Source organism: Megalopta genalis, unplaced genomic scaffold (genome assembly GCF_051020955.1).
Source record: "Megalopta genalis isolate 19385.01 unplaced genomic scaffold, iyMegGena1_principal scaffold0024, whole genome shotgun sequence".
Lineage (NCBI taxonomy): Eukaryota > Metazoa > Arthropoda > Insecta > Hymenoptera > Halictidae > Megalopta > Megalopta genalis.
This window is the reverse complement of record NW_027476094.1, coordinates 123951-136345: the sequence shown is the minus strand read 5'-3', so window position 1 is coordinate 136345 and position 12395 is coordinate 123951.

Genomic DNA, 12395 nt, shown 5'->3' with positions numbered 1-12395 from the left:
ATGGATTTGAAGCTAACTAGTTTGTTTCGCATGATGTTTAAGCTAAATCATGTATATCACAAGTATTTGAAGCTAAGCCATTTAATTCCCATGTATTTGAAACTCATCATTCTACTTCCCATTGATTTGAAGCTAAATCACGTGTTCCGCTTGGATTTTAAGCTAACTCGTTTGTATCACATGCAGTTGAAGATAAATCATGTATATCACAAGTTTTTTAAGCTAAACGATTTGTTTCGCATGGATTTGAAGATAAGCCTTCTACTTCGCATTGATTTGAAGCTAAATCATGTTTTTCGCATGGTTTCTGAAGCTAACTCGTTTGTTTCGCATGCTATTGAAGCTAAATCATGTATATCACAAGTGTTTGAAGCTAAACCATTTGCTTTGCATGGATTCGAAGGTCACCCTTCTTCTTCGCATTGATTTGAAGCTAAATCATGTGTTTAGCATGGATTTGAAGCTAACTCGTTTGTTTCGCATGCAGTTGAAGCTAAATCATGTATATCACAAGTATTTGAAGCTAAACCATTCGTTTCGCAAGGATTTGAAGCTAAGGCTTCTACTTCGCATTGAGTTGAATGCAAATCATGTGATTCGCTTGGATTTGAAGTTAAGCCTTCTACTTCCAATTGATTTGAAGCTAACCATATGTTTCTCATGTATTTGAAGCTAAGCCTTCTACTTCGCATTGATTTGAAGCTAAATCATGTGTTTCGCATGGATTGGAAGCAAACTCATTTGCTTAGCCTGCATTTGAAGCTATACCACTTATATCGCAATTATCTGATGATTATTGATTTGTTTCTCATTAACTTGAAGCTAAGCCTTCTACTTCACATTGATTTGAAGCTAAATCATGTGTTTCCCATGGATTCGAAGCTAACTCGTTTCGCCTGCATTTGAAGCTAAATCATATATATCACAAGTATTTGAAGCTAAACCATTTGTTTCGCATGGATTCGGAGATCAGACTTCTGCTTCGCATTGATTTGAAGCTAAATCATGTGTTTCGCATGGATTTGAAGCTAACTCATTCGTTTCGCCTGCATTTGAAGCTAAATCATGTATATCACAATTATGTGAAGCTAAACCATTTGTTTTGCATGGATTCGAAGATCACCCTTCTTCTTCGCACTGATTTGCAGCTAAATCATGTGTTTCGCATGGATTTGAAGCTAAGTCGTTTGTTTCGCATGCAGTTGAAGCTAAATCATGTATATCACAAGTATTTGGAGCTAAACCATTTGTTTCGCATGGATTTGAAACAACGCCTACTACTTCGCATTGATTTGAAGCTAAATAATTTGTTTCGCTTGGATTTGAAGCTAAGCCTTCTACTTCACGTCGATTTGACGTTAAATCATATTTTTCACTGGATTTGAAGCTAACTCGTTTGTTTCGCATGCTGTTGAAGCTAAATCATGTATAACACAAGTGTTTTAATCTGAACCGTTTGTTTCGCATGGATTCGAAGATCAGACTTCTGCTTCGCATTGATTTGAAGCTAAATCATGTGTTTCGCATGGATTTGAAGCTTACTCGTTTGTTTTGCATGCAGTTGAAGCTAAATCATGTATAACACAAGTGTTTGAAGCTAACCCGTTTGATTCGCATGGATTTGATGATAAGCCTTCTACTTCGCATTGATTTGAAGCTAAATCATGTGGTTCGCATGGATTGGAAGCAAAATCATTTGCTTCGCCTGCATTTGAAGTTATACCACTTATATCGCAATTATCTGAAGATTATTGATTTGTTTCTTATTAACTTGAAGCTAAGCCTTCTACTTCGCATTGATTTGAAGCTAAATCATGTGTTTCGCATGGATTTGAAGCTTACTCGTTTGTTTTGCATGCAGTTGAAGCTAAATCATGTATATCACAAGTGTTTGAAGCTAACCCGTTTGATTCGCATGGATTTGATGATAAGCCTTCTACTTCGCATTGGTTTGAAGCTAAATCATGTGATTCGCATGGATTGGAAGCAAACTCATTTGCTTCGCCTGCATTTGAAGCTATACCACTTATATCCCAACTATCTGAAGATTATTGATTTGTTTCTTATTAACTTGAAGCTAAGCCTTCCACTTCGCATTGATTTGAAGCTAAATCATGTGTTTCGCATGGATTTGAAGCTTACTCGTTTGTTTTGCATGCAGTTGAAGCTAAATCATGTATAACACAAGTGTTTGACGCTAACCCGTTTGATTCGCATGGATTTGATGATAAGCCTTCTACTTCACATTGATTTGAAGCTAAATCATGTGGTTCGCATGGATTGGAAGCAAACTCATTTGCTTCGCCTGCATTTGAAGCTATACCACTTATATCGCAATTATCTGAATATTATTGATTTGTTTCATATTAACTTGAAGCTAAGCCTTCTACTTCGCATTGATTTGAAGCTAAATCATGTGTTTAGCATGGATTTAAAGCTAACTCGTTTGTTTCGCATGCAGTTGAAGCTAAATCATGTATATCACAAGTATTTGAAGCTAAACCATTTGTTTCGCATGGATTCGAAGATCAGCCTTCTGCTTCGCATTGATTTGCAGCTAAATCATGTGTTTAGCATGGATTTGAAGCTAACTCGTTTGTTTCGCATGCAGTTGAAGCTAAATCATGTATATCACAAGTATTTGGAGCTAAACCATTTGTTTCGCATGGATTTGAAACAACGCCTTCTACTTCGCATTGATTTGATGCTAAATAATTTGTTTCGCTTGGATTTGAAGCTAAGCCTTCTACTTCACGTCGATTTGACGTTAAATCATATATTTCACTGGATTTGAAGCTAACTCGTTTGTTTCGCATGCTGTTGAAGCTAAATCATGTATATCACAAGTATTTTAATCTGAACCGTTTGTTTCGCATGGATTCGAAGATCAGACTTCTGTTTCGCATTGATTTGAAGCTAAATCATGTGTTTAGCATGGATTTGAAGCTTACTCGTTTGTTTTGCATGCAGTTGAAGCTAAATCATGTATATCACAAGTGTTTGAAGCTCACCCGTTTGATTCGCATGGATTTGATGATAAGCCTTCTACTTCGCATTGATTTGAAGCTAAATCATGTGGTTCGCATGGATTGGAAGCAAACTCATTTGCTTCGCCTGCATTTAAAGCTATACCACTTATATCGCAATTATCTGAAGATTATTGATTTGTTTCTTATTATCTTGAAGCTAAGCCTTCTACTTCGCATTGATTTGAAGCTAAATCATGTGTTTCGCATGGATTTGAAGCTAAGTCGTTTGTTTCGCATGCAGTTGAAGCTAAATCATGTATATCACAAGTATTTGGAGCTAAACCATTTGTTTCGCATGGATTTGAAACAAAGCCTACTACTTCACATTGATTTGAAGCTAAATAATTTGTTTCGCTTGGATTTGAAGCTAAGCCTTCGACTTCACGTCGATTTGACGTTAAATCATATTTTTCACTGGATTTGAAGCTAACTCGTTTGTTTCGCATGCTGTTGAAGCTAAATCATGTATAACACAAGTGTTTGAAGCTAACTCGTTTGATTCGCATGGATTTGATGATAAGCCTTCTACTTCACATTGATTTGAAGCTAAATCATGTGGTTCGCATGAATTGGAAGCAAACTCATTTGCTTCGCCTGCATTTGAAGCTATACCACTTATATCGCAATTATCTGAAGATTATTGATTTGTTTCTTATTAACTTGAAGCTAAGGCTTCTACTTCGCATTGATTTGAAGCTAAATCATGTGTTTCGCATGGATTTGAAGCTAACTCGTTTGTTTCGCATGCAGTTGAAGCTAAATCATGTATATCACAAGTATTTGGAGCTAAACCATTTGTTTCGCATGGATTTGAAACAACGCCTTCTACTTCGCATTGATTTGAAGCTAAATAATTTGTTTCGCTTGTATTTGAAGCTAAGCCTTCTACTTCACGTCGATTTGACGTTAAATCATATTTTTCACTGGATTTGAAGCTAACTCGTTTGTTTCGCATGCTGTTGAAGCTAAATCATGTATATCACAAGTATTTTAATCTGAACCGTTTGTTTCGCATGGATTCGAAGATCAGACTTCTGCTTCGCATTGATTTGAAGCTAAATCATGTGTTTCACATGGATTTGAAGCTTACTCGTTTGTTTTGCATGCAGTTGAAGCTAAATCATGTATATCACAAGTGTTTGAAGCTAACCCGTTTGATTCGCATGGATTTGATGATAAGCCTTCTACTTCGCATTGATTTGAAGCTAAATCATGTGGTTCGCATGGATTGGAAGCAAACTCATTTGCTTCGCCTGCATTTGAAGCTATACCACTTATATCACAATTATCTGAAGATTATTAATTTGTTTCTCATTAACTTGAAGCTAAGCCTTCTACTTCGCATTGATTTGAAGCTAAATCATGTTTTTCGCATGGTTTTTGAAGCTAACTCGTTTGTTTCGCATGCTATTGAAGCTAAATCATGTATGTCACACGTGTTTGAAGCTAAATCATTTGTTTTGCATGGATTCGAAGATTACCCTTCTTCTTCGCACTGATTTGAAGCAAAATCATGTGTTTAGCATGGATTTGAAGCTAACTCGTTGTTTCGCATGCAGTTGAAGCTAAATCATGTATATCACAAGTATTTGAAGCTAAACCATTTGTTTCGCATGGATTTGAAGCTAAGCCTTCTACTTCGCATTGATTTGAAGCTAAATCATGTGTTTCGCATGGATTTGAAGCTAAATCATGTGTTTTGCATGGATTTGAAGCTTACTCGTTTGTTTTGCATGCAGTTGAAGCAAAATCATGTATATCACAAGTGTTTGAAGCTAAGCCGTTTGATTCGCATGGATTCGAAGATCAGCCTTCTACTTCCCATTCATTTGAATATAAATCCTGTGTTTCGCATGGATTGGAACCCAACTCGTTTGTCTCGCATGCAGTTGAATCTAAATCATTTGTGTCACAAGTATTTGAAGCCAAATCATTCGTTTCGCAAGGATTTGAAGCTAAGGCTTCTACTTCGCATTGAGTTGAATGCAAATCATGTGTTTCACTTGGATTTGAAGCTAAGCCTTCTACTTCCAATTGATTTGAAGCTAACCATATGTTTCTCATGTATTTGAAGCTAAGCCTTCTACTTCGCATTGATTTGAAGCTAAATCATGTGTTTTGCATGGATTGGAAGCAAACTCATTTGCTTCGCCAGCATTTGAAGCTATACCACTTATATCGCAATTATCTGAAGATTATTGATTTGTTTCTCATTAACTTGTAGCTAAGCCTTCTACTTCGCATTGATTTGAAGCTAAATCATGTGTTACCCATGGATTCGAAGCTAACTCGTTCGTTTCGCCTGCATTTGAAGCTGAATCATGTATATCACAAGTATTTTAATCTGAACCGTTTGTTTCGCATGGATTCGAAGATCAGACTTCTGCTTCGCATTGATTTGAAGCTAAATCATGTGTTTTGCATGGATTTGAAGCTTACTCGTTTGTTTTGCATGCAGTTGAAGCAAAATCATGTATATCACAAGTGTTTGAAGCGAAGCCGTTTGATTCGCATGGATTCGAAGATCAGCCTTCTACTTCCCATTCATTTGAATATAAATCCTGTGCTTCGCATGGATTGGAACCCAACTCGTTTGTCTCGCATGCAGTTGAATCTAAATCATTTATGTCACAAATATTTGAAGCCAAATCATTCGTTTCGCATGGATTTGAAGCTAAGCCTTCTACTTCGCATTGAGTTGAATCCAAATCATGTGTTTCGCTTGGATTTGTAGCTAAGCCTTCTACTTCTAGTTGATTTGAAGCTAACCATATGTTTCTCATGTATCTGAAGCTAAGCCTTCAACTTCGCATTGATTTGAAGCTAAATCATGTGTTTCGCTTGGATATAAAGCTAACTCGTTTGATTCGCATGCAGTTGAAGCTAAATCATGTATATCCCAAGTATTTGAAGTTGAAGCATTTGTGTCGCGTGAATATTAAGATAAACCATGTGTTTCGCACGAATTTGAATCTAAATAATGTTTTTCGTATGGATTTGATGCTAACTCGATTGTCTCGCATGCAGTTGAAACTAAATCATGTATGTCACAAGTATTAGAATCTTAACTTTTTGTTTCGCATTTATTTGAGGCAGAATCATGTGTTTCGTTTGCATTTGAAGCTAACTCGATCGTTTCGCCTGCATTTGAAGCTAAATCATGTATATCACAAGTATTTGAAGCTAAACCATTTGTTTCGCATGGATTCGGAGATCAGACTTCTGCTTCGCATTGATTTGAAACTAAATCATGTGTTTCGCATGGATTTTAAGCTAACTCGTTTGTATCACATGCAGTTGAAGGTAAATCATGTATATCACAAGTATTCGAAGCTAAACGATTTGTTTCGCATGGATTTGAAGATAAGCCTTCTACTTCGCGTTGACTTGATGCTAAATTATGTTTTTCGCTTGGATTTGAAGCTAACACGTTTGTTTCGCATGCTGTTGAAGCTAAATCATGTATATCACAAGTATGTGAAGCTAAATAATCTCTTTCGTGTGGATTCAAAGATCAGCCTTCTACTTCGCATTGATTTGATGCTAAATCATGTGTTTCGCATGGATTTGAAGCTAACTCGTTTGTTTCGCTTGCTGTTGAATGTAAATCATGTATATCACAAGTATTTGAAGCTAAACCATTTGTTTCGCATGGATTCGAAGTTCAGCCTTCTACTTCGCATTGATTTGAAGCTAAATCATGTGTTTCGCATGGATTCGAAGTTCAGCCTTCTATTACGCATCGATTTGAAGCTAAATCATGTGTTTCACATGGATTTGAAGCAATCTCGTTTGTTTCGCATGGATTTGAAACTAAGCCTTCAACTTCGCGTTGACTTGATGCTAAATCATGTTTTTCGCTTGGATTTGAAGCTAACTCGTTTGTTTCGCATGCTGTTGAAGCTAAATCATGTATATCACAAGTATTTGAAGCTAAACCATTTGTTTCGCATGGATTCGAAGCTAAGCCTTCAACTTCGCGTTGACTTGATGCTAAATCATGTTTTTCGCTTGGATTCGAAGCTAACTCGTTTTTTCGCATGCAGTTGAAGCTAAATCATGAATATCGCAGGTATTTGAAGCGAAACCATCTGTTTCGCATGGATTTGAAGATAAGCCTTCTACTTCGCATTGATTTGAAGCTAAATCATGTGTTTCGCATGGATTTGAAGCTAACACGTTTATGTCGCCTGCATTTGAAGCTGTATAACATATATCGCAAGTATCTGATGATAAATCACTTGTTTCGCATGGATTTGAAGCTAAGCCTTCTACTTCGCATTGTGTTGAATCTGAATCATGTGTTTCGCTTGGATTTAAAGCTAACTCGTTTGTTTCGCATGCAGTTGTAGCTGAATCATGTATATCTCCAATATTTGAAGCTAAACCATTTGTTTCGCATGGATTTGAAGCTAAGTCTTCTACTTCGCATTGATTTGAGTCTAAATCATGTATATCACAAGTATTTGAAGCTGAACCATTTGTTTCGCATGGATTCGAAAATCAGACTTCTGCTTCGCACTGATTTGAAGCGGAATCGTGTGTTTCTCCTGTATTTGAAGCTAACTCGGTAGTTTCGCATGGAGTTGAAACTAAATCATGTATGTCACGAGTATTAGAATCTTAACTTTTTGTTTCGCATGGATTTGAAGCTAAGCCTTCTACTTCGCATTGATTTGAGGCAGAATCATGTGTTTCGCTTGCATTTGAAGCTAACTCGATCGTTTCGCCTGCATTTGAAGCTAAATCATGTATATCACAAGTATTTGAAGCTAAACCATTTGTTTCGCATGGATTCGAAGATCAGACTTCTGCTTCGCATTGATTTGAAACTAAATCATGTGTTTCGCATGGATTTTAAGCTAACTCGTTTGTATCACATGCAGTTGAAGGTAAATCATGTATATCACAAGTATTCGAAGCTAAACGATTTGTTTCGCATGGATTTGAAGCTAAGCCTTCTACTTCGCATTGATTTGAGGCAGAATCATGTGTTTCGCTTGCATTTGAAGCTAACTCGATCGTTTCGCCTGCATTTGAAGCTAAATCATGTATATCACAAGTATTTGAAGCTAAACCATTTGTTTCGCATGGATTCGAAGTTCAGCCTTCTATTTCGCATTGATTTGAAGCTAAATCATGTGTTTCGCATGGATTCGAAGTTCAGCCTTCTATTACGCATCGATTTGAAGCTAAATCATGTGTTTCACATGGATTTGAAGCAATCTCGTTTGTTTCGCATGGATTTGAAACTAAGCCTTCAACTTCGCGTTGACTTGATGCTAAATCATGTTTTTCGCTTGGATTCGAAGCTAACTCGTTTTTTCGCATGCAGTTGAAGCGAAATCATGAATATCGCAGGTATTTGAAGCGAAACCATCTGTTTCGCATGGATTTGAAGATAAGCCTCCTACTTCGCATTGATTTGAAGCTAAATCATGTGTTTCGCATGGATTTGAAGCTAACACGTTTATGTCGCCTGCATTTGAAGCTATATAACATATATCGCAAGTATTTGATGATAAATCACTTGTTTCGCATGGATTTGAAGCTAAGCCTTCTACTTCGCATTGTGTTGAATCTGAATCATGTGTTTCGCTTGGATTTAAAGCTAACTCGTTTGTTTCGCATGCAGTTGTAGCTGAATCATGTATATCACCAATATTTGAAGCTAAACCATTTGTTTCGCATGAATAGTACGCTAAACCATGTTTTTCGAATGAATTTGAAGCTAAATCATGTGTTTTGAATGGATTTGAGGCTAGCTCGTTTGTTTCGCATGCAGTTGAAGCTAAATCATGTATATCACAATTGTATGAAGCTATACCATTTGTTTCGCATTGATTTGAAACTACGCCTTCTACTTCGCATTGATTTGAAGATAAATCATGTGCTTCCCCTGGATTTGAAAGTCTCTCGTTTGTCTCTCATGCAGTTGAAGCTAAATCCTGTATATCACAAGTATTTGAAGCTATAACCTTTGTTTCGCATGGATTTGAAACTAAGCCTTCTTCTTCTTATTGATTTGAAGTTAAATAATGTGTTTCGCTTGGATTTGAAGCGTAGTCATCTAATTCGCTTTGATTTGAATCTAAATCATGTGTTTCGCATGGATTTGAAGCTAACACGTTTGATTCGCCTGCACTTGAAGCTATATCACTTATATCGCAAGTATCTGAAGCTAAACTGTTTGATTCTCATGGATTTGAAGATAAGCCTTCTACTTCGCATTGATTTGAATCTAAATCATGTGTTTCTCATGGATTTGAAGCTAAGCCTTCTACCTCGCATTGATTTGGACCTAAATCATGTGTTTCGCATGGATTTGAAGCTAACTCGTTTGTTTGGCATGCAGTTGAAGCTAAATCATGTATATCAAAAGTATTTGAAGTTAAACCATTTGTTTCGCATGGATTTGAAGCTAAACCATCTATAACGTATTGAGTTGAAGCTAAATCATGTGTTTCGTATGGATTTGAAGCTAACTCGTTTGTTTCGCATGCAGTTGAAGCTAAACCATGTATATCACAAGTATTTGAAGCTAAACCATTTGTTTCGCCTGGATTCGTAGTTAAGCCTTCTACTTCGCATCGATTTGGAGCTAAATCATGTCTTCCGCATGGTTTTTGAAGCTAACTCGTTTGTTTCGCATGCTGTTGAAGCTAAATCAAGTATATCACAAGTATTTGAAGCTAAACCATTTGATTCCCATGGATTTGAAGCTATGCCTTCTACTTCGCATTGATTTGGAGTTAAATCCTGTGTTTCGAATGGATTTAAAGCTAACTCGTTTGTTTCGCATGCAGTTGAAGCTAAACCATGTATATCACAAGTATTTGAAGCTAAATCATTTGTTTCGCATGGAATCGAAGATAACCCTTCTACTTAGCATTGATCTGAAGCTAAATCATGTGTTTCGCATTGATTTGAAGCTAACTGGTTTGTTTCGCATGCTGTTGAAGCTAAATCATGTATATCACAAGTATTTGAAGCTAAACCGTTTGATTCGCATGGATTTGAAGATAAGCCTTCTACCTCGCATTGATTTGAAGATAAATCATGTGTTTCGCTTGGATTTGAAGCTAACTCGTTTGTTTCGCATGATGTTGAAGCTAAATCATGTATATCACAAGTATTTGAAGCTAAACCATTTGTTTCGCATGGATTCGAAGAAAACCCTTCTACTTAGCATTGATTTGAATTTAAATTATGTGATTCGCTTGGATTTGAAGCTTACTCGTTTGTTTTGCATGCAGTTGAAGCTAAATCATGTATATCGCAAGTATTTGGAGCTAAACCATTTGATTCGCATGGATTTGATGATAAGCCTTCTACTTCGCATTGATTTGAAGCTAAATCATGTGGTTCTCATGGATTGGACGCAAACTCATTTGCTTCGCCTGCATTTGAACCTATACCACTCATATCGCAATTATCTGAAGATTATTGATTTGTTTCTTATTAACTTGAAGCTAAGCCTTCTACTTCGCATTGATTGGAAGCTAAATCATGTGTTTCGCATGGATTTGAAGCTAACTCGTTTGTTTCGCATGCAGTTGAAGCTAAATCATGAATATCACAAGTATTTGGAGCTAAACCATTTGTTTCGCATGGATTTGAAACAACGCCTTCTACTTCGTATTGATTTGAAGCTAAATAATTTGTTTCGCTTGGATTTGAAGCTAAGCCTTCTACTTCACGTCGATTTGACGTTAAATCATATTTTTCACTGGATTTGAAGCTAACTCGTTTGTTTCGCATGCTGTTGAAGCTAAATCATGTATATCACAAGTATTTTAATCTGAACCGTTTGTTTCGCATGGATTCGAAGAACAGACTTCTGCTTCGCATTGATTTGAAGCTACATCATGTGTTTCACATGGATTTGAAGCTTACTCGTTTGTTTTGCATGCAGTTGAAGCTAAATCATGTATATCACAAGTGTTTGAAGCTAACCCGTTTGATTCGCATGGATTTGATGATAAGCCTTCTACTTCGCATTGATTTGAAGCTAAATTATGTGGTTCGCATGGATTGGAAGCAAACTCATTTGCTTCGCCTGCATTTGAAGCTATACCACTTATATCGCAATTATCTGAAGATTATTGATTTGTTTCTCATTAACTTGAAGCTAAGCTTTCTACTTCGCATTGATTTGAAACTAAATCATGTGTTTCGCATGGATTTGAAGCTAACTCGTTCGTTTCGCCTGCATATGAAGCTAAATCATGTATATCACAAGTATTTGAAGCCAAATCATTCGTTTCGCATGGATTTGAAGCTAAGCCTTCTACTTCGCATTGAGTTGAATCCAAATCATGTGTTTCGCTTGGATTTGAAGCTAAGCCTTCTACTTCCAATTGATTTGAAGCTAACCATATGTTTCTCATGTATTTGAAGCTAAGCCTTCAACTTCGCATTGATTTGAAGCTAAATCATGTGTTTCGCTTGGATTTAAAGCTAACTCGTTTGATTCGCATGCAGCTGAAGCTAAATCATGTATATCACAAGTATTTGAAGCTGAACCATTTGTTTCTCGAGAACACTCTGCTAAACCATGTGTTTCGAATGAATTTGAAGGTAAATCATGTGTTTCGCATGGATTTGAAGCTATCTCGTTTGCTTCACATGCTGTTGAAGCTAAATCATGTATATCACAAGTATTTGAAGCTGAACCATTTGTATCGCTTGGATTTGAAGCTAACTCGTTTGTTCCGCATGCAGTTGAAGCTAAATCATGTATATCACAAGTATTTGAAGCTGAACCATTTGTTTCTCGAGAACACTCTGCTAAACCATGTGTTTCGAATGAATTTGAAGCTAAATCATGTGTTTCGCATGGATTTGAAGCTAACACGTGTGTTTCGCATGCAGTTGAAGCTAAATCATGTATATCACAAGTATTTGGAGCTAAACTATTCGTTTCGCATGGATTTGAAACTAAGTCTTCTACTTCGCATTGATTTGTAGTTAAATCATCTGTTTCGGATAGATTTGAAGCTAAGCCTTCTACTTCGCATTGATTTGAAGCTAAATCATGTGTTTCGCTTAGATTTGAAGCTAACTTGTTTGTTTCGCATGGCGTTGAAGCTAAATCAAGTATAACACAAGTATTTGAGCCTGAGCCATTTGTTTCGCATGGATTCGAAGATCAGCCTCCTACTTCGCGCTTATTTGAAGCTAAATCATGTGTTTCGCATGGATTTGAAGCTAACGCGAGTTTTTCGCATGCAGTTGAAGCTAAATCATGTATATCATAAGTATTTGAAGCTGAACCATTTGTATGGCATGAATATTAAGCTAAACAATGTGTTTCGAATGAATTTAAAGCTAAATCATGTGTTTCGAAAGGATTGGATGCTAATT